Source organism: Passer domesticus, chromosome 5, assembly GCF_036417665.1.
Source record: "Passer domesticus isolate bPasDom1 chromosome 5, bPasDom1.hap1, whole genome shotgun sequence".
In the NCBI taxonomy this organism is placed as follows: Eukaryota; Metazoa; Chordata; class Aves; order Passeriformes; family Passeridae; genus Passer; species Passer domesticus.
The window spans coordinates 23,501,022-23,522,116 of record NC_087478.1 but is presented as its reverse complement, the minus strand read 5'-3'; the positions used below and the strand labels follow the sequence as shown (position 1 = coordinate 23,522,116).

General features: G+C 41.8%; 1 long non-coding RNA gene across 1 annotated transcript; it reads right to left on the bottom strand.

Annotated features, from left to right (window-relative positions):
- Positions 1 to 11,940: 11,940 nt before the first annotated feature.
- Positions 11,941 to 20,400, bottom strand: LOC135301286 (uncharacterized). Its single transcript, XR_010363025.1, has 2 exons — positions 20,187 to 20,400; positions 11,941 to 12,131 (listed from the first exon to the last, which is right to left on the bottom strand). It is a non-coding gene; the product is annotated as an uncharacterized LOC135301286 (long non-coding RNA).
- Between the last annotated feature and the right edge of the window lie 695 nt (positions 20,401 to 21,095).

Below are 21,095 nucleotides of genomic sequence, written 5' to 3'. Positions count from 1 at the left end.
TAAGCAATGCTTCTTTTTGGCACTTTATGCATTATGTCTTTTTCTTCCTTCCTTCTTAATAAAACATAAAGAAACCAAAGATTTTGTGAGGTGCTGTGAAAACATGATAAATGAAAGTATCACAGCAAAAGTGTTCCCAGCTCAATGCCACAGAGAAAAAGCAGATTACAAATGATGATAGCAAGACCACAAGAGTGAGGTCTGGTGAGCCAGTAAACACATTTTGGTTACAGCCATGAACACACCAAACTTGTTTGGCCTTTCGGTTACATTGGCACCTCAGATGACTTTGAATGGGAATGTTCCTTCATGACAGAGGTGCCAATAGCAAGCAAACTATGTTCACTGTTTTGTAGATTGCAAGATAGAAGGTGATCCTTGCAGATGTCAAGCAATGGTGACCAAATGGTGAGCAAAACTGAACACTGAAATGAATTCTCTGACATAATGAAAACTGCTGGGACAGACCTCCCATTCAGCTGCAGATTTTCCTTTCTGTATCTGATACTCCTAACAGCTATTACACTGGACACATTCTCACAGTCTATTGTTAAATTTGAATGGTAGTTACAAATACAAGCATTTTCAAGAACTTCCTGTTTTTTGGCAGTTCAATTTTCTCCTTTTGTTAATGAGTTCTGTGGTTATTTTTACGGTGCTTATTGTCTCAACTTTTTAGCATCCTATTTGAAGACAGTAAATGATTAGAATTCATGCCCCATTCTAAAAACTTGTCATTCATATATGTGTGCTGCGGGATCTGAAATCTATAACATTCTGTTGGAAGAGAAAAAGCCTATGTAGTTGCCATGAATGTATTGGGAAGGCAGCATTTGGCTGAACCAGAAAAAGGCTCCTTTTGATTCTGACTGATTCAGAATCAAAACTGAACTACCAGACTGATTCACTCCAGAAACACAATTTTGAATTACAGTAACATGGCATAGGTCTTAGAGGAGGTTTAATAATGGGCTTCACATGGCAATAAGACTCCAGAATCTTCTCTGAATATTTCACCTTACTGACACATGGTGTTTTGCACAAATAATATCAGGGTAGCCCTGCCACAGACCTGCTAGGCACAGCTGTAGGCACACAGTTTGTGGAAATTGGGAGTGGGGCTGCAGCAGAACCTCATCCCCAATGGGCACAGCTGTGAGAAGCAGGTGAGCAGCACTGACAGCAATGAGCCTGGAGTGCCCAGGGACACTGACCAACCACAGGGAGCAGAGGGCACACAGGGGCAATGCATGAACATGAGGGGTATAAAAGGCCAAATAACAAGAAGGGTAGATGGTTGCAGCCTTCCAAAGTGGTGTTATGTTAGTCTGTCTGTGCAGACACTGATACCTGAAGCCTTCTGATGTGGTTTGGTGTTACTCTGTATGGGTGAATACTTAAAGCTTTCTGAAATGGTATGGTGGCACTCTGTGTATTTTGGCTGCCTGGACTGCAACTTATACTGTGACATATAGAACAGGGATGTTGCAGCAAAGCCTGCCACTGCTCTCATTTACTCAGTTTGATTTTGGGAACTTTTTACATAACTTACTACAAACCTGGCTTTCTGACATAATCCAAGAATTTGAAGCTAGAAGGTGAGGGTGCTGTTGAAATGTATTGTTTATCCATGGAAATCACTGCTTTAGTCACAAAGATGACAATTACAAATCAAAACTATTTGACTTATATATCTTACCAGATTATCACAATTATTTAGGAGATGATTGTTCCTCATTTTGTCTCTAATATCCAGGTCAGCATTATACTTGTCTTGAGTCAAATATAATTTTCGTAAGTGCAATAGCAACAGCCTATAATAAAACCACCATTTTCTTAATCTTTCTTTTATGATATTTAGACTTATACCATCTGTAAGATTTTTACTTCTGCTGTGACTGGAAGCACTAAATAGCAGCTCTGGCTCAAAGCTTGATGATCCTTCTTTGTGCTGTGCCATGGACTGTTTCTATTTAAGGCTACATGATGTCCTCATTACAATTGTTTGTACAAAGAAATAATATTCAAAAATTGTTCCACTGTTTTCAGTTGACTTTTAACATGTTTTTAGATCTCTAAGAATACTTGATACTGGGTTGTTAAACACCTACATATAAAATAACAAGGCTTCATGCAACATTTGATTTGAGAACATTGGTTGAATTGCAGAAATACTATAAAAAAACCTGTCTGCTTAAACACAACAATTTTGTTTGTTTGTTCAGCCTACAGAAGGCCTCATTACTGTCTTCAAGGCCTTCACAAGGTGAAGTGGAGGGGCAGGTACCAATCTCTTCACTCTCATGACCAGTGACAGGACTCAAGGGAAAGGCATGAAGCTGAGTCAGGAGGGGTTTAAACTGGATATCCAGAAAAGGTTTTCACCCAGAGGGTGGTTGAGTACTGGAAGAGGGTCCCCAGGGAAGTGGTCACAGCACCAGCCTGACAGAGCTTGAGAAGTATTTGGACAACACTCTCAGACACATGGTGTGATTCTTGGGGTTGTTCTGTGCAGGGCCAGGAGTTCAGCTTTGGTGATTCTTGTGAGTCCACCCCAACTCAGCATCTTCTGTGGTTCTATGACAGCTGACAAGCAGGCAGTTTGGTCGACAGATCTCTATCGTGTAGAAGGTATTTAATCTGTTTTCAATCCAGGAAGACACAGGTTCTAAATGATATCTCCACTGACTGGACAATAACCATACACATCTTCTGTGTTGGTTTAGGGTTTAGATTTTCTAGAGCTGAAAGTGGCAGGAAGGTGATTATTCATACACATGACACAGAAGGCTCCTTATGACAGGTTAGTTCAATCCACTACAAAATTACTTATTTTCTATTTTTTTTCCCTGAGAAAAACACTAGCCTTGAAAAAACAGCATGTTTTTGCCACACATGGGCATAAACATCTTACTGAAAGACATTCCTGGTACTAAGAGGCCAAACACAACAAGAGCCAACAGAAGAAGGTCAGACAAGTCAAAAGAAAAATGTAGCTTTTGAAAAAAATAGTCTAAAATCAGGACACATAATTATTTAAAGAAGTCATCACGTCAAGTGATAAATTATCTGTCTACATCTGTAATCAAGATTGTATCCCTTTCAGTACATGCTTCAACCAAAGACAAACTGTAGGATCAGTTGCAAAACAATGAGAGAAAACACTTCAACCTGTGTTAAGGAGGACAGTTTTTCTGGGGCTTTCTTCTGTCCCTAAATGCTCATTATTCCTTTAAAAGCTGCTCAGTCCTTTATTTTCATATTTTGTGATTTTAAACAGAAAGGTGCTTGTTCAAAACTTTGGGTACCAGCCATCACTCACAAACAATATTGCACAATAAATAAATAAAACACCCAACTTAAATGCGACCCAGTAAAGCTATAAACTAATGTCTCATCCTTTTTTGACTTTATGAATACAGTTGTTTATTTGCTTTTGCTCATGTCTCTTGGATTGGTACTACAGCACTGTTTAACACCTAGGTGGTGACATGACAGTGGGATGGAGTGCCTGCTCAGTAAATTTGCTGATGACACCAAGCAGTGTGGTGCTATCAACATGCTGGAGGGAAAGGATGCTGTGCAGAGAGACCTGGATAGGCTTGAGAGGTGGTCCCATGTGAAGATCCTGAAGATCAACAAGGCCAAGTGTAAGGTGTGGCACCTGGGTTGGTGCAATCCCAGTCACAGGTACAGGCTGAGCAGAGAAGGAACTGAGAGTAGTCCTGAGGAGAAAGACTTGGGAGTGTTGAAGGACAAGAAGCTCAACATGACCCAGCAACGTGCAGCAGTTCAGAATGCCAGCCATATCCTGGTCTGCACCAGAAGCATTGTGGCCAGCAGACTGAGGATTCTGGGATTCTGTCCCCCTGTTCCACTCTTGTGAGGCCCCACCTGGAGTGCTGTATCCAGCCCTGGGGCCCCCAACTTAAAAAAGATGTGGACCTGTCAGAGCAAGTGCAGAGGAGGCCACAAAGAGGGCTGGAACACCTCTCCTATGAAGGCAAGAGAGTTGGGACTGTTTAGCCTGAGGAAGAGAAAGCTCCAGAGAGAACTTAGAGCACTTTCCACTATGTAAAGAGGGCCTTCAGGAGAGATGGAGAGGGACTTTTTACATGGGCATGTAGTGATTGGGCAGGGGCAATGACTTTGAACTGAAAGAGGTTTAAATTCCATATTAGGAAGAAATTCTTTACTGTGAGGGTGGTTAGGCACTGGAATAGGTTTCCAAGAGAAGTTGTGGATTCCCAATTTCTGGAAGAGTTCAAGGCCAGGCTGGATGGGACTTTGAGCAACCTTGCCTAGTGAGTGGCATCCCTGCTCAAGGTAGATGGGTTGGAACTAGATGGTGCTTAAGGTCCCTTCAAACTCAAACCGTTCCATGATTCTATGATACTTTTTTTTTTCTATTTTCCTAACTTTTAGAGGGTTTCTTTATTGACTGACTTATTGTTATTGACTGACTTTTGCTTGTTGTAGCAAGTGGTGATTATCTCTTCCTGCTTGATTTCTGCACATGGCAGCTTCATGTAGGAGGGATTCTATTCCCTTGCCATGGGACCGGCAGTATACAAGTTGTATTTGTTCTCCATCATAGCTTGCAGCTGGGAAAATCAATCCAAAGTGACTCCTAACAAACTGAAAATGGGTGATTGCTCCAGACATCAGTGCTTCCATGTCAGCTTTTTTTTTTTTTTTACTTTTATCTGGAGAGTCCTAGCTTCCAGAATTACGTAGTTTGTCCATAAGACTCTGAATTCACTTTTAAGAGGAGGTTTAAGACCAGAGAGGTCTGACAACTTGATCTAAAGCCTGAAAATGCCAGCTGAAAAAAAATTTAAAAACCCTAGCACTGCTTCAGTTTTAAGCCAGTCTGATGTTTTTTGCTGCTTAACTCACATTTTTCTAACTCCAACTATGCACAACACCTTGCATTGTGCTTTCTCATGGGGTCCTGGTTAAGAACAACATCAGATTTTGCACTGGGTTCCTCTCATTGTCATTTTGACTATAGACTACACAAGTGCTTTTTGAGTGTGAAAAACATAGCCCTTTGTGGGCAGAAGGTAAATTGAAGCAATGATGAGCAAAGGATAAATTCTTGCCTTTATATATCCAGGCCATTTATGGAGAAGCAAACAGAAATGCTGAGGCACATGGCAGGAACCAAGGCTGTCCTGGCTGGGAGGAGTGCTGCAAAGAGCACAGTGTTCATTGCTTCCTCTGTGGAGGTGGCTGCATGGTGGGGGTGGAACAGTCCTTGTCATCCTTCCAGGACAAACCCTCAGAAGCAGGCAGCTGTAGGCATGCTGTCCCTGCTCCTTCTGTGCACCTCCCCACTGGACACCAGCACAGCAGGGCAGCCACAGAATCAGCCTCCAAGTCCTGCTTCCTAAGAGGTGATCTCTGGGCAAGGCAGGGAGTGTTTGCCCAGCTGGTCATTGACTTCACAGAGACAATGTGATTTTATAAACAAGGTGCATATCTGTTAGACTGTTCATGGCAGTGAGACATTTCCTATTCCTTTTCTATTTGCTTTCCTGAACAGAGATTGTTGTTGTTGTTGTTGTTGTTGTTACTAATTGGAGAGCAGTTCAGTAAATAAATATGAGCTTGTGACTCAAGCTCCACTAGCCCTCTGCAATGGGAAATAGGAGCTCTGAGCACTGATGTGTCTATCACTCCTCCAACAGTCAGGACAGCCTCTTAGTCACAGTAACGAGTGGTATTTTTGACCATAGCACTGCTTTTTATAAATGCATCTGGGCTGTTTATCCCAGGCTAATCCCACCCTGGATCTGAGGAGTGCCAGAGTCCAGCTACATGCTGCTAATCCTCCAAGGGAAAATGTCCCTGAAATTGTTTAAGATGACTCCTCTCACTAGATTCTAACACTAGTGAGTGAGAGGCTTTCAGGGAACTTTACAATGCTGTATCCCCCTGGGATGTAGCAGGGACAGCCTGTGCGGGATGAATCAGCGCCATACGTCAAGCACTGTTTGTATGTTTCAGAGTAACCAGGCAAAGTCTTTTAACTTTCCATCCTACAGCCCGAGCAGTACTTTCCTGAATGTCAGCCAGGAAAATTTTGTAGATTTGGCAGTAGGACTGTGGGAAGCCTGGTTGAAGACCAGCCCAGAGTGCTGGAGCAGAGGCTTTATATAAAGAGAGAGAATCCAAACACCTTCCTTTGTTTCATGCTACAAATGAATACAAATGGAGCCCTGAGATTGCAATCAGGCTCCATTGTATAAGCACAGGCCTTTCCATTACTCCATTACAGCTTTTTGGCATGAAGAGCTTCATTATTTTTCAGCTGGAAAACTAATTAAAATGAATTCTTTTTTATTTATCGGAGTGTTAATGCTTCAGTTCTCAAGTCTCCGCTGGCTTCCAGCCATTTAATTTTGGTCCCTAGGGCAAAGCCTGACAAATTAAGATAAAGCCATTACTTAATGTTCCCCTCCTGAGAGAAAACAAGAAGTATTTCCTGTTCCTATTAGTTGCACAAAGTCAATTTCCATGGTAAAATTTCAGCATGATCAGAGTTTTTGCACCCAGCATCTCCCTCCTCCCATGCTCCCCACTCAGCTGCAGCGGCTGAGGCGGGGAGCATTGCCAGGCTCCAGCTGGGCTTTCCTCAACACTCTGAAAACCACGAGGTGAACAAAAGCTTTGCTCAGGTGCCTGACCTTTGCCATTTGGAACCACCTTCTCCAGTACCTCCTAGGTACTTTTGCTTCAAGAGTGCTGCGCTTTACCTCCAAGGAGAACCCAGCCCTGGGGATCCTGGCCATGCCAAGCGGGTTAGTCAGAGCTGTGGTATGGGCACTGCCCAGTTCAAGTGCATTCAAAGCTGCCAAAATCCGCCTTCTTTTTTTTTTCCCCCAGTGTGTGTATCACAAAAGTTCACGCACTTTTCCAGCAGTGTGTTGATTTAACCGGGACCTGTCCTCGCCAGCTTCGGAGCCTGGTGCAACAGGTAACAAACAGCCCCTTCCCATGGCAACAGCTTAACGCCTGTGCACCAGGGCAGAGGGAGGACTCCAGCAGCAAACGAGGTGCTGAGCCTCAGCTCGGGAAAGCAGCCAGCATGATGCAAAAAGTTTAGAGGGGAAGCAGAAAAACAAACAGAAAGGAAACGCAGCAAAGTATCGGCGGTTGTGAGGGGACAGGCAGAGAGCAGCAGCACCACTGCTTCCCTCCCCGTCAGCATCCCTGGTACACACCTCACACCCCCTGGCCGCCAGAGCTCTGCCCAGCCTTGCTCTTCAATGCTCTCTTCATAACATTCTTACATTTAAACAAAGCTGACACCACTGAAGGCCAACTCCATAGCAGAAGTTCACCCAAATATTTTCGTAAAGCCAGCTTCTTTAGGGAAAGCCTTGGCCAGACAAGGGCACAGCTTGCCGAGTGCTGTTGGATTGCAGTATACAAAATGTGTTGCCAGGTTTGGGACTGAGAGCAGATATTGCAAAATGTCTGTTGACTCCCTAGTAGCAGCACAGGGCTGGCACACTGGGCTGGGCTGTGCAAGTGCCCCGGAGGAAGGAATTTGTTCTGTGACCTCCCTGCAGGGCTGGGACACCTTGCTTCATGGGCCATGCCGGTGCAAGCCCTCACAAGGAGCCAGAAGCATCTCGTGCAAGTGCCAGCACACCTCTGCTGTGCTGACATGTGCCAGGGCCAGCAGCTTCTTCCCATGCAGGGACAGGCTCTGCCTTCCAGCTTCTCCCTCTGAGTCAAAGCGAGATCCTGCTGCCTGGCCAGGACTGCCCGGAGGGGACAGGAAAACACAGCCAAGGCCACCACTGGGGCTATCAGGTCCCCAGCGCTGAGGGCAGGAGGGGAAGGCAGGGAGAAGATGGCTGCTCCACAGCAGCTTGGATTCGGGAGGGGACAGCGCTGGAAGCTCCGTGCTCCCGCGTTCCTGGGGCAGGCACAAACACAAACATCCTCGAGGGCAGATGTTTGGAAAGGAAGCGAAGCACGCAGCTCCACTTCTGCTAACTTATGCCAGACCAGGAAAGCAGCTGAGTGAGGCATGCAAGGAACAAAACCTATTCACCAAAGACCTTCACACTGCCCCAGTGAACAGCAGTACACTCCCTGTTCACCTTACCCTCTCAAAATCAACTATTCTTTGCTGCTTTTTTAAGTGTTACTAATTTAAAAATACACATTGGATTTGAAGATGTCCTTTTAATTACTTTTTTTAAACTTCAGCATTTTCAGCTGAATTATTATTGTGTATTTACAGTTTTGTACAGAAATTCATTGCACAACCTCAGCTTTTCTAATCTCAGCACAAATCTCTGATGGGTCATCTTGTCCTACCACCTATTCCTGAATTCCATACAGCTTGAACTGTACTGGGGCATATGCTGTTAAAGCAGTAGGCAAAGTTATGAAGATTGCAAAAAATGCATCCTGATACCACGTGAGATGATTCAATGGATTGAAACTCAGAAGTGAGCAATAGGGAGAGTCTGGAACACATTTTGTGCTAAAGTGCCTCGGTTAGGTTGCTACACACCATTACAGAAAAACTTGTAACAGCCAGTGCTATGTGAAAAACACTTCTTAAATCAACATGATTCAAGTAGTCATTTTCACTAACTATACTGAGAATTATATTAAAAAGTGTTATCATTTTGAAATATTTTTGAGGAAGATATGAGAGGCCAATTTTGCCAATAGCTTAAGCAGATGCAGTTATTGTGCACTTTTAAGTCAATAGGGAATTTGATCCTTTTTTAATTTTCCACATGCAAGCTTTAAAATCCCAGCTGTGGTTGTTGTCCAGAATAAGGTCAAGGGAAAATACATGTTCTCTCTATGTTAAAGAATTTTTTAAGGTATTTGTATTGAGAAATTCTTCTGCTTGCTTGGTAGGAAGGAGGGACTTGAATTTAGCAGAAAGGTAAGAGGTAGGATGTACATTTTGAAGTCCCTTAGAAAATCACTAGTACACCGTGTTACAAACCCCTGACAAATTCCATTTCCCATGAGTCCACAGAGTTTTATTGGGACTTAACTGTAGTTTTTTCATTGGCTCCTCATACTCCCATAGGTCTGGATGTGAAAGCTGTGTGCATGTTAAGATCCCACTGCTCAAATGCTTGGGATCTGAAGGCAGGGTCGAAGCAGTGACCTGATGGTAGAGAGCTGATAATGAAAGAGCAGTAACAAAGAATTATGTGAGAAGGAGAGTTGTAGTGCAGCAGGCAGGAGCAGAGACGGGCATGGGAAAAGAAAGGAGAAAAGAGGGAAATGAGCTGCCAGCAAGATGACTCATCTAGAGTGCAGGAAAGAGGGAAAACCTAATTTCTGGTCCTTATGGCTTCTAGCACACTGTGTTGCACAGATTCTTAGTCCTTCCTCACCCCACCCCTCTGTGCAGTAACACAGTTTAAAGAATAAAGGTAAAATGCACTCCTGCCTTCTCCCGTCTCACATAACACATGGATTGGCTGTAGAGATGACCCCCTGAGAGTACCCAGCAGAGAAATACCATTAGGTATTTCTCAATTAGTAATTGCTCAGTCCTGAGACAGATGCCAAGATGTTTTGCATTTGCACAGAAAGCCCCTGGGGAACCTTGGAGTAAAAAAAATCAGCATTCAGTGGTGTTTGGGCATCCACAGTTTAGGCAGAGTTTAGGCAGCTAAACAGGAAAATTCAAAATCTGCTTTTCATCTTCCACATCAAGGGTCCATGTTAGAACTTCCCTGAAATGGCTCCAAACTCCCAAGTGTTTCACATTGCATTGCTAGCTGGTATTCCATTAACTTAGGTATTTATATAACATTAATATGAAACTATGCTATTTCAACCTGAGTTTAATAAAGACAGGTATTATTAACGCTATTATTTTGCTTCTCTTTACAATTTGATAAGAGAAGAGGCAAGGCCTCCTGGACTGATAAAAAGGTAAAAGCTTTTCTACCATCAAAATGCCACTTACAGCCACTTTTAAATATATTATCCTTAGTTTTTTGTTCTATAGAAAAATGAGGAAAAAAAACGGTTGGGCATTCTGATGAGTATATCCAAAGTCACAAGGGAGAAGAGACAGCACCTCTGTTTTGCCATCTTGGGAAGCCTTATAGCTTCAAAGGGCACAGTCTTCAGTAGGATCCAATGTTTTATCATAGGATCAGGTGTTTAAATTAATAATTTTGTCTGAATTGCTGCTAGCCATAAAAGCTGAGATGATAAAACATATAATAAATATGAGCAGGAATTATGGTAGGACACGTAAGCAGTTTTCATGGGCAACCATAGGAGGAAAGACATAGTAAGTAGCCTTGGATGACAGAAAATTGTTAAAGCATATTAACGTCTACACAGCCTTGGATTCTCTGCTGTGGTTAACTGCATTTGATTTTTATATGGAAAGACAGCTAAAAGCTTTCACCACAGGCTTCTATTACCTCCATCTGGGGGAAAGGTAAGCTCCTAACATAGACAGATATGATGTTAAAAGTGTACAACCACACTGTAAATTGCACTACAGATTTAAAAAACAAACTAACAAATAAAAACAACAACAAAAAACCAACAACAACAAAATAAAACAAATAGGCAGGCTCAATGTGCAGTATTTCTTGAAAGAGGTTAACTTACAGTAAAAGACATTTAAGGTCAAGATAAGTGATTAATTGCTGAATAGTTTGTGGTCCACAGAAAAATGCACACATGGAAACATAAAGACATAAAATATGACACTATCAAGTTCACTTTCTTAATTCATTTTGTTCTAGTACTTATTTTCCACAGGGAAGTTAGAAGTGAGTGGTTTTGTGGATGGTTTAGAAAATTTAGAACTTATCTGACCACACAAACTCAGGTTTCAAATAATTTTCTCAAAGACATAGTGTTTTCCCTCATGATGGTTCTTTCTTTAGATGAGGGATACTTCTCTTTTTTTAGGTTGTAGTGTGGAGCTTAACCTGGAGCAGGATCTGCAGCAGTGACCCTGCCATACAAGGGCACTGTGAGAAGAAGATGGGTTAAACACCTTTCTGGACCTGCCAGATTGCTCCCTGAGCAGCAGAGGGTGTGCCCCTGCACAGAGCACGGGCACTCAGGTGATCTTAGTGCTCTGTGTGTCCCTGGTATAAAACCTTACAGGGCCCACTTCTTGAATGGTGTGGACACTTCTGATTTCCCAATCTTATAAAGGTATAGGAGAACTGGAAAACAAGCAAAGAAATGCTACATGTATGATCCTAGCCTTAGGGAATATCTCCTGTATCAGGAATAAAGACACTTAAATAGACAAGCAGAATTCAGCTTGAGAACAGAGAATACTGGTGGGGTTTTGATAATTGTCCTACAGACACCAGTGTTAGAGAAGATGAAGAGGAAAATGCCTTCCTGAGCTATGAAAATGCTACTGCAGCTACAAGTTTACAGGGGGTTAGAAAGGAACTAGACAGATCACTGGAAGACCTCCAGAAGAAAAGGCCAGCCATTTCAGAGTCCAGTCTGTCTCCATAGCTATTTTGTGCATTTCAAGCACTCCAGAAAACCCTATTTCTATATAAGGCCACAAAAAGCCTTATAGGCCTTGTTATTTCAACATGCAAGACAAAACTTTTCCTACTCTTTCTATCTTCCAAAGCAAGCCCAGCAGAAGAGCCCACAGGCCAAGATTGTGCCCTTTTCCTTTGCTAAACATCAAGGAGGGCAATGTGTTAACTGCAGGAGCTGCAGTAGGCATCCAGAGCAATTCAGAGAGCAGGAATTGAGGACAGCTGGAAGCATCTGGGTTCTCTCCAGCTTCTAAATCCAAAGCTGTACCTGCAGTTGCAGGATCCAAATAGTTCAGTGATGAATTCCACCCTCTGGAAAATCCCCATCCCGTAAACGGAAAGCAGTGTGTAGGTACACACAGAGGAACACACCCGCAGAGGAATGATGAGATACTCATAAAGGTATTTGAAAATCTTTCTCCTTACATTTTTTATGGATACACAGAACAATCATTTTCCTCAGAATAAACCATTTGACAGCTTCTTCTCTACGTTGTAGCAGTGTGCATGCAGCTGTTGTCTTTGAACACTGGGTGTTTCCTCAAGAGTCATATTTTCTGTCTTATTCTTCTCTGCTTATAAAGAATCCTAGAAAAAATCACATGAGAAAGTGAGTAGGTTTTATTTCTGTGTGTGCTCTACAATATACTTTCATGCATTTAAGCTAAATCAGGCCAGTTGATAAAATCATAGAGTGCTGATGAGAAGGATAACAGGATACTATTTGACTATTATGAATAAAATGAATGACTGTAGAAAGTAAAGGCATTTAAAAGTGTTCTTATGCCTTAACTGAAATCCCAGGAAGCAGCAGAGAGAAACTGTAGTAACTGTCCCTCTAACCCTGGTGCTGTTTTCTGAGTCGTTGATTTAGATATCCATATAGGCAAACAGGGCTCTATGATAATTGAATTAAGAATAAGCATACCAAACAAAAGTTCATCACCTCCAAAAAAAAGACAAATTGGAGTGCCTTTTTTTTTAAATGCATAATAAAAATGGGTCCTTTGTTAAGCTTTTAATTAATGAGTTCTATTCATGAATCACCCAGGTGCTATAAAATTGCTCAAAGCTTGTCTGTGTACACTTTGTCAAGTGTAAACCCATAATGTTCTGGCACAAGCCATTTTGTGTCCAAACCAGCCCAGTATTTGCTTGAAAATCTCTGCCAATTAAACCCCCTCTCCCTCAGGGCTCCCTGAACAGCTGTGTGCAGGAACAGGACACTGAGCTTCCAGGGAAAGCTCCAGCTGAATGCTTTCTGAAAAACTGAGGCAGCTTTAAAAGGAAACTGGGAAGTCCCTGGAAGGGTAATTCCCACTAGCAGCTCCTCTGAACACACAAACAAAATTCAGTAACTGCTGTCACCCCTCCAGCAGCACTGCCATGGCTCCCACCATCCTGCAGCAGAAACCCAAGCAGCAAGATATAATAACAAATGATCACATGCATTTTAAGAGGAGCAAAAATATTAAATGTAAGACAAAGCACCTTGAAGAACAATGTTTCACAGTGATGGAAAAAATGATTGCAATGAATGAAACCCATGAATCATTTTGAGATCTTCAGTCAGATTGATAAAATATTATTATTATTATTTCATGTAAGTAATGATTACATTGCTTTTGAAATAGCTTTGTAATTTCCTGTCTGATGCTACCCTTAGGTCTTTTCTATATTACTGCTTTTCAATTATCTTTTATTTTTCTTCTTGAATATATATGTTTTGAATTATTTTTTCATCTGATGTATCAGCCCACTCTTCAGATTGAATCTTATTTTTATATTTCCTGCCCACATTTCTACAGTTAGGAGTTTATTGCTTTGTAAAGCTGAAAAAAAGGAAATAAATAACAAAAATAAAATAAAATAATGTGCATGTCATGTGTTGTATTTATATCAGAAACATATAGTCCTTTCTCTAAGCACTTTTTAAATATCTTAGGGCCCCAATTCATTATTGTGCACATATCCGTGCATTCAGATTGGAAAGAAAATCAAAGATACCCAGACTTTATATTCATATATTGCTGTCTAAAAACCCTTTGAATTGCAAGGCATATTCATGCTGAAAGGAGGTGGGTGAAATCCAGCCCTGCCAGGTTAAGAGATGGAGAATTTCAAGGTCAGGGTTGCTCCAGGAAAATTTTCCAGTGTTGCTGTTTACTCATTGCAAAATTAAAGCACAATTGAAGAGCACAACCATAAAGTTTAGAGGGATGAACCCATACAAAAAACAGTAGCAAGGGCAAGAAACCCCTCAAGAGGAAGGTGAGACCTCAGAGCAGAATCCAGGCGTGGAACAGTGTGCCAGGTAGCACCAGCCACCAAGGGGACCAAGGGAGCTCCTTGGCCACCACCTCTCTACAGCATCTCAAGCAAAGCCAGCCCTGAGTGACCACACAGCCTGACTGCCCTAAGCCTGCAGATCCAGACACTGGAGATTGCACCCAAGGAGCTTCCCTTAGCTGCAGGACACATAACAACTATTGCATGGAAAAATCTGCAACTTCCTTACCTCTACATGCAGCACCTTCATGTAGACTTCAGGGAGGTTGTACACAACCAAACCTGATTACAAATCTTACAGGGACTTCTCCATTGCTTGGTACAATTGGCATTATCATCATATCATCATCAGGCTTGTGGTGTGACACTTAGGACTGTTCTGTGCAAGGTCAGGAGTTGGACTCAATGGTCCTTGTGGGTGTCTCTCAACTCAGACTATTCTGTGATTCTGTGACCCCGTGGCCCATCCCTTCGGTCACTTTCCAGGCTGAGCTACACTGCTCATCTCAGCAAAAATTTAAATTTATTTCTAAAAAAGTCATTTCCATTTAGCTGGTAGTGACTGAGTTATAACTTGAATTGTTTTACTATTTCTATTAGTGAAAAAGACAAACAAACAAAAATATTTTTTTTCTGTTTTCTCTGCAGGGTTTATTTTCATCTGGGTTTTTTTTTAATTAAAACTAAAAAATATGTATTATAACATTTATATAGATTTAAAAACCTATAACTTGCTTAAAATGCATGCCATTGCAAGCAGATGATAAGTAGCACTTAAAAGCAGAAATTTTATTAAAACATTTCAGAGGCTATTAAACTGTGACACTCTCCTGTCTGTGCAAGGATGTTGAGCTATATCATGAATTGCCTTCCTGCCTGCTTCTCAGTCATTTTAAGTGTACTGAGGCTGGGATGGGCTATTTGCCTTTCTCAGGTTAATTTTTGCTTTGTTTTCATCAATCCAACAATTTCTGTGTATTCTTTCATTTTCAAGGCCACAGGTTCCCTAAAGTAGGGTACTAATTTAGTAGCACCAGAAAGAAGTTCTAAAAATCCAACTGGCTCTCCTGGGAATCACCGCAGAAGTTTAATATGCCTCAGTTTTCTCTTACTAATCTAAAATAAGACTTGGCACATTATATTTGCCAGCTGTTGTACATTTACTGCCTTAAATGCATTTTTTATTGTCAATGAAGCGCTAGGAAGAGCCCATTCATAGCCTTATTTGGATTAAACTTTACACCAGCCATATCAGATCTCTTTTTTATTTGCATGTCTATTTGCTTTGTTCACTTACTTTTATTGGACCCAGATATGAGCAGTGTTCTTTAATCAGTACAAGTCATTATATGCCTGCAAAAATCAGATTTAGTTCTTCTGTGGTGTGAGACATTTTAGAATATTTGCAAGTCAAAATGTTGACACAAGAGTGTTTCCCCACCCTAAAAGAATTGCAACCCCTGTTTGTAATTAATTTCCATATCTCACAGGCTATAAAAACTGCCACACACTGCAGCTCCAGGATTTCTAAGGTGGACATTACTTAGCTTTGCATGGAAAACTTGCAGCTGCAAATCAATCACATTTCAGCTATTAAAAAATCAACTCCTCGGCTTTATACCAGGCTAAATCCCCACCCCTTTCAATGAGCTTTTATAGCAAGACTCTGCACACTTTCCCTGGAGTCCCTCACTGAAGAACAGGTCTTCCATCAATCTGCAGCAGATGCAGCAGCACTGGGAGAAGCTCCCTCCTCGCTTAAGGACTGGGCACCTGCCCACTCCTGCTCTGCACCCTCAGCTGATGACAATATCCTGCTTCTGCTACAAGAAGCAAGACTTCAGACCTCGATCACATCACTTGCCCTGATATTAATCTCTAATAATCCATAAGAGGGACTCAGGTGTCTCTGTCCCTCCTGTGTCCCTTGGGAATGGCTCCTTCCCCACCCACCTGGAGCTGCCTGGCTCCCACTAGCATGGTACAAGGGGAGCCCAGCATCTGTTTGCCCGACTTTTGCCAGTGCCTCAGAGGCAAAGCTGCTGCATTCATGTCCTTCCTCATGTTTGTTAGAAATGTCTGTGACAGTACCCAGTAACTGGGAAGATGCTGGGGGCACACACTCTACAGTAGGAGCAAGGGGCTGATGTTGGAGTGTTTGTAGACTTATAAACACAACAGTCCCACAGGGTCTGAACAGATGTACCAAGGCCAACCAAAACTGCAGGCTTTGAGATTCCAGATCTAGCATCCTACATGAGTTTCTTTCCATTAGTGATGACTGATTGAAGAGTGATTAGTAATGATGAGAAGAAAACCAAATGTCTTCTTTTAGCTCAGTTCAGATCCTAAGCCATCATACCTGCTCACAGAGCAAAGGCCTCAAGAGAAGTACAGAATTCAGAGTACATTCTCCAATGTACAAAAATAACATTCAACTAAAACAAAGAAGAAAGCAACTGAAAGGGCGCTTGGACAACTATACAGTACCATATCCTTCATTTTGTGTTTATGGGCTTATGATTTTATAGACGAGGCTCTTTCCTGTGAATGCAACTGCAAATATGTGGGTGAAAGTAGTTACCCTCCCCAAGTCCCTGATGATATTCATTCACAGTGAACAATCTGTAAGAACATTGTGCCTTTTCCAGAAAGGCTGGATCAGTCAAGGTAAGTGTAACACGTTGTTAATGAGAGTCAGACGAGTCTTATTGTCTTGTGGTTGTTAGAGAAACTGGACAATGGACTAACCATATTTATTCCATACAGTTACTGTTGCTCTTAGAGCACAGCAGGAAGAATGTGAGCTGCTGTAGCAGTGTGGCCTGAAAACAAAGCCAAGATGGCCTGGTAAAAGACAGGGTCCTCCTCATGCCCTTGACCAAAATCCTAAGCTGGCTTGTCATTGGCCTTGTGGTGACAGTCACAGAGGAAATTCTCAGTTACCAGCCATCTGAGGCCATCAGGATATAAAAAAAATTACTTTTCACAAAAGATCATTTCTGGTCCACTCTTCCAGATCTTCCCAAGATATAAACAATATCTCTTGAGAATAAGGAATCAAGAATTCTCATCTTCTCTGTTACTAAGCAGAGAATTGTTAGCAGCCTTGCCCAGCCCCCAGCAACTGATTCCCTTGCCACCAGGTCCCATGACATCTGAGAAGGCTGATGAGAAAGTGGGTGGCAAGTCCATATGTCAGCCCACCAGTCTGATGTTATTATCAGTGCCAAATCTTATTTCCTTGAAGTTTCCTTCAGAAAGTTCAAATGGGAGGCTGCAGAATCTGAAATATTTCTAAATTACAATTTTCTGAATCAAGGCCTGGAAAAGCAGTGACCTTTAGCATTGCTTGTTCTTGGATGTGCCTTCCTCTTTGCGAGTGGTCTATTTGGGTATGTGAGAGACCCGTGGGAGATAGATATGCAAAGAGCCTTTAGAAGGCAAGCTGTGAGAGCAAGGGATATTACTGATGAAGTGTCATGTGTGAAAACCAAGTGGGTCTTTAAAATTGGCTCTTTCTAACACCAGATATGATCTAAATGTAAAAAATGTAGAACAGAATCTTTCTCTTGTTGAAGGCTTTCCAAGAGATAGGATTTTAAAAGCCCACCAGTATCTTCTTCTCAAATGTTCCAGACTGGGATCCAAGCCTAATGGCTCAATCTGATCCAATTTGGTGACCTGCACTGTGTAAACACTTCAAACTGATTGAAGCTGAGGAACAGCAATCCAGGACAGCCTATAAACTAGTTGTCAGATAGCTCATCCTTTATAAGCTGGTAAAATGTTCCCTCACATAGTCTTGCTTTCTTCTCTTTCCTTTTCCCTTAAGTAGCAGTGACAGAATTCCAACAGCAATTCATATTTGCAGAATCAAAGAATTATTTGTGTTGGAAAAGACATTTAAGACCTGTAAAGAGGATTGTGGGAACAGGTGCTGAACAGTGTGGGGTTTAGTGGGGTGGCATGTGTCTGGCCATATCAGCTGTGCATGGCAGCACGGCCACATCAGTGCCCCAGATCAGTGGAACTGTACAGTCACCAGGATATGCTGAAAACACTGGGGTGTGGCCCACTTCAGCTCCCATTTCCTGTTTAAGAGGAAAGAAATATGGAAGTAAAGGGAGGGTAAAACGGCAAACTACAGATTATATTTGCCAAATTAGAAGAAATTCCTTAATTTAGTAAACACATTTGTCTATAATCCAATTTGGATTTGGGTGACTTGATGAAAATATAATATCCAGGAGTATCTGTTGTATGTTCTGCCTCTCTTTGTGGTATATTTTTTCAGAAATGCAGGTTCAAATATAGACAAGATATACAGTAGCATTCACTTGGCTGCTTAGTTGAGCTTGATACATGCAGTGTGCTATATGGAAATAGGCTGAGGGAGTTGGAGCTGTTCATCCTTGAGCACAGAAGGCTTCAGTGAGACCTCAGAGTAGACTGCCAGTCCCTAAATAGATCCTGCAAGAGAGCTGGAGAGGGACTTCCAGCAAGGGCATGTAGGGATAGGACAGGGGAGAATGGCTTAAAGCTGAAAGAGGGCAGGTTGAGATTAGATATGGAGAATAAATTCTTATTTAGAGGATGGTGAGACAATGGAATAATTTGCCCAGGAAAGTTATGGATGACCCATCCCTGCAATGTTCAAGGCCAGGCTAGATGGGGACTCAGAGCAACCTCCTCTAGTGGAAGGTGTCCATGGCAAAGGGGAACTAGATGATGTGTAAGGTCCCTTTCAACCCATTCTGTAATTCCATGATTCCATGTGTGTATGATTCTATGATTCTCTGAGCAAGGCATGTGCTTTCAGATAGACAGATGCTGCTATTTCTGATAATACTGCTTGGAGTCTTCCATAACTCTGTTTTTTTATATCACTAAACCAAAGTGAGAAACCAGTAATTCTGAGCTCTTTAAGGGAAATCATCAACCCCCCTCTGCTGCCATTGGAGTGTTTACAAGGAAGTGGTTAAAGTGAAGAGTGGTGTCCAGGCACACTGCTCCTACAGATGGAGCCTCCAGCCACTGCTAATGACAGGGATCGTGTTGCAAGCAAGTGCACACACTTTAGCAAAAGCAAAACATTGCCCTTGAGTAATACTGTACTTAGAAAATAAATGTGTCACAGACATCACTAATTTTAAAGCAGGAAGGAATTCCATGTATTTCTCAAAATTGCAACAGAGGATCTGTGTTCATGGATACACATAGACACAGATACACAAGTTATGAAATGCAGTTAATTCTGCCATCACTCATTACTGGACTAAATAACACTGATATACTTGACCCACACTCAGAAAATTCTCATCCATTATCTTAATGTTTTAAAATTCACTTATTCAGCTTAAAATGAAATGCAATATTTCCTCTTCCTCCTCATTTGGCAGACATTTTGGGTGAGCTGGTAGAGAGCAAACAGCCATATATAATAGGCTAATTTAATCTTTTTTGTGAGAAAATTTTAGTTTTACAGCAATCAATGCTAAAAATGGCAATAAGTCAAAATATTAAGATGTAATATGTGACCAGAACTCAGTATATTAAGATTCTCCATAGAGTTTATGTGTTTTACTTTAGTCTGCTCCACAGTAATGTTAACCACTAGCATTCTGCTATTGAATCTGGGACACTGACTCTGCCAGAAAACCTTCTGATTTACACTGCTGTATAAGGAAACTATATTATCTATTTCTTCAGCAGTTACAATGCATGACTATATACCCCTTTCTGACAAAGCTAATCTTCAGCCTAGAAGTTTCTCCCTTCTCCGCTCCAAATATTTTTTCTGATACTATTTCTGCTGATTCCTTTAAAATTTATGTTCATTGATGACAAAAATACCCAAGAGGACCTTTCCAATAAGTTGGTCAAGAGAAAACCCAAAAATCTGCTGTGGAAGAGAGGGCAGCAGCTGGACATGTGCAGCAGCTGTGTTCTGCATGGCTCTGCAGGGGGACTGGAAGAGTGTGATGCTATTGCTGGTTTTGTGGTGGAATTTTGTGAAGTCTCCTTTTTAAATGGTTTTTCTAGTCATTGATGCTAAGGAAAGAAAAGCCAGCATTTACACACAGCATCTCTCTACCAGAAGAGAGATTTTAAAGCTATGGACTAAACAGAGAGCCTCCCATCTGGAAAGTAATATCTTACTGGAACAAACAGTTGTAACAGCTTATTTGTTCTACTTTCATAAGGCTAACTCATTAATTAAAATCTCAAAGAGTTTAGGGAATATTTTACTATTACATTTTACTGTGAAGTATGAAGAAAGTAAAGTCAGCGGCAGAATCTGTGGGCAATATTCTCAAACAAGTACTTTGAAGCAAAAAGCATATGACTCACGTCCTGCTGAAAAACTGGTCCTTCCCTCCTGGGACACCACCACTGATGTTGTTGCAGCTGCTTCCCTGTGGCATTTTCTGGACCATTGCTTTATTCCTGATAGAATAGTTCTGCTGCTGTTGTGGTCAGGCTGAAGTGCCTGCAATTAAAAATGTGAGAGCAGCAGAGAGGAGTCTCTGCAAACTGTGTCACCCAGCCTGGAGCACCAGGAGGAATCCAGCCAGAGAACTTGGAAAGACCTCATTCATGTGTCTGGGCTGGCAGGGCAAGTGTAGGAAGACTTCTCTCCAGGAGGAGGCTCCTAGCTCTTTTTGTCCTAACACAGATTTTACCTACATACTAATTTTCTATCAATCTTACCAGGCTCAACAGAATTTTTACCAGCATGTCATGAAGAGATGCTTAAAGTACCATATTCACTGCAGATAGAGAGGAAAAAGCAGAAATGTTTGGATCTGTGTTGGAAGGCTGGGAAACAGCAAACACTCTTGACTTAAAGAACAGAAGGGGAGAAAGAAATTCTCCTTTATGAGACTTGAAATGTTAGTGGAAATTGAAAATTAGTGGAAATATTGACAATTTTTGGCAACAAAATAAATGGATTTTTTAGATCCTTTTTTACTTTTTTCTTGGGGACACTAGCTGCAGGATGGATTTCCAGAAATTAAAAAGAATAAGCAGAAGTAAGAATCATGGAAATTATAGAATGGTTTGGGTTGGGAAGGACACTAAAGATAACTGGGTTCCAAGCCACCTGCCATGGCAGGGATGCCATTTACTACTTCAGATAGCTCAGGGTCCCACCCAAACTGATCTTGAACACTTCCAGGGGTGGGGTATCCACAGCTTCAACCTGTGGTCAACCTGTTTCTGTCTCACCTCCATCTGAGCAAAGAAATTCTTCCTTAC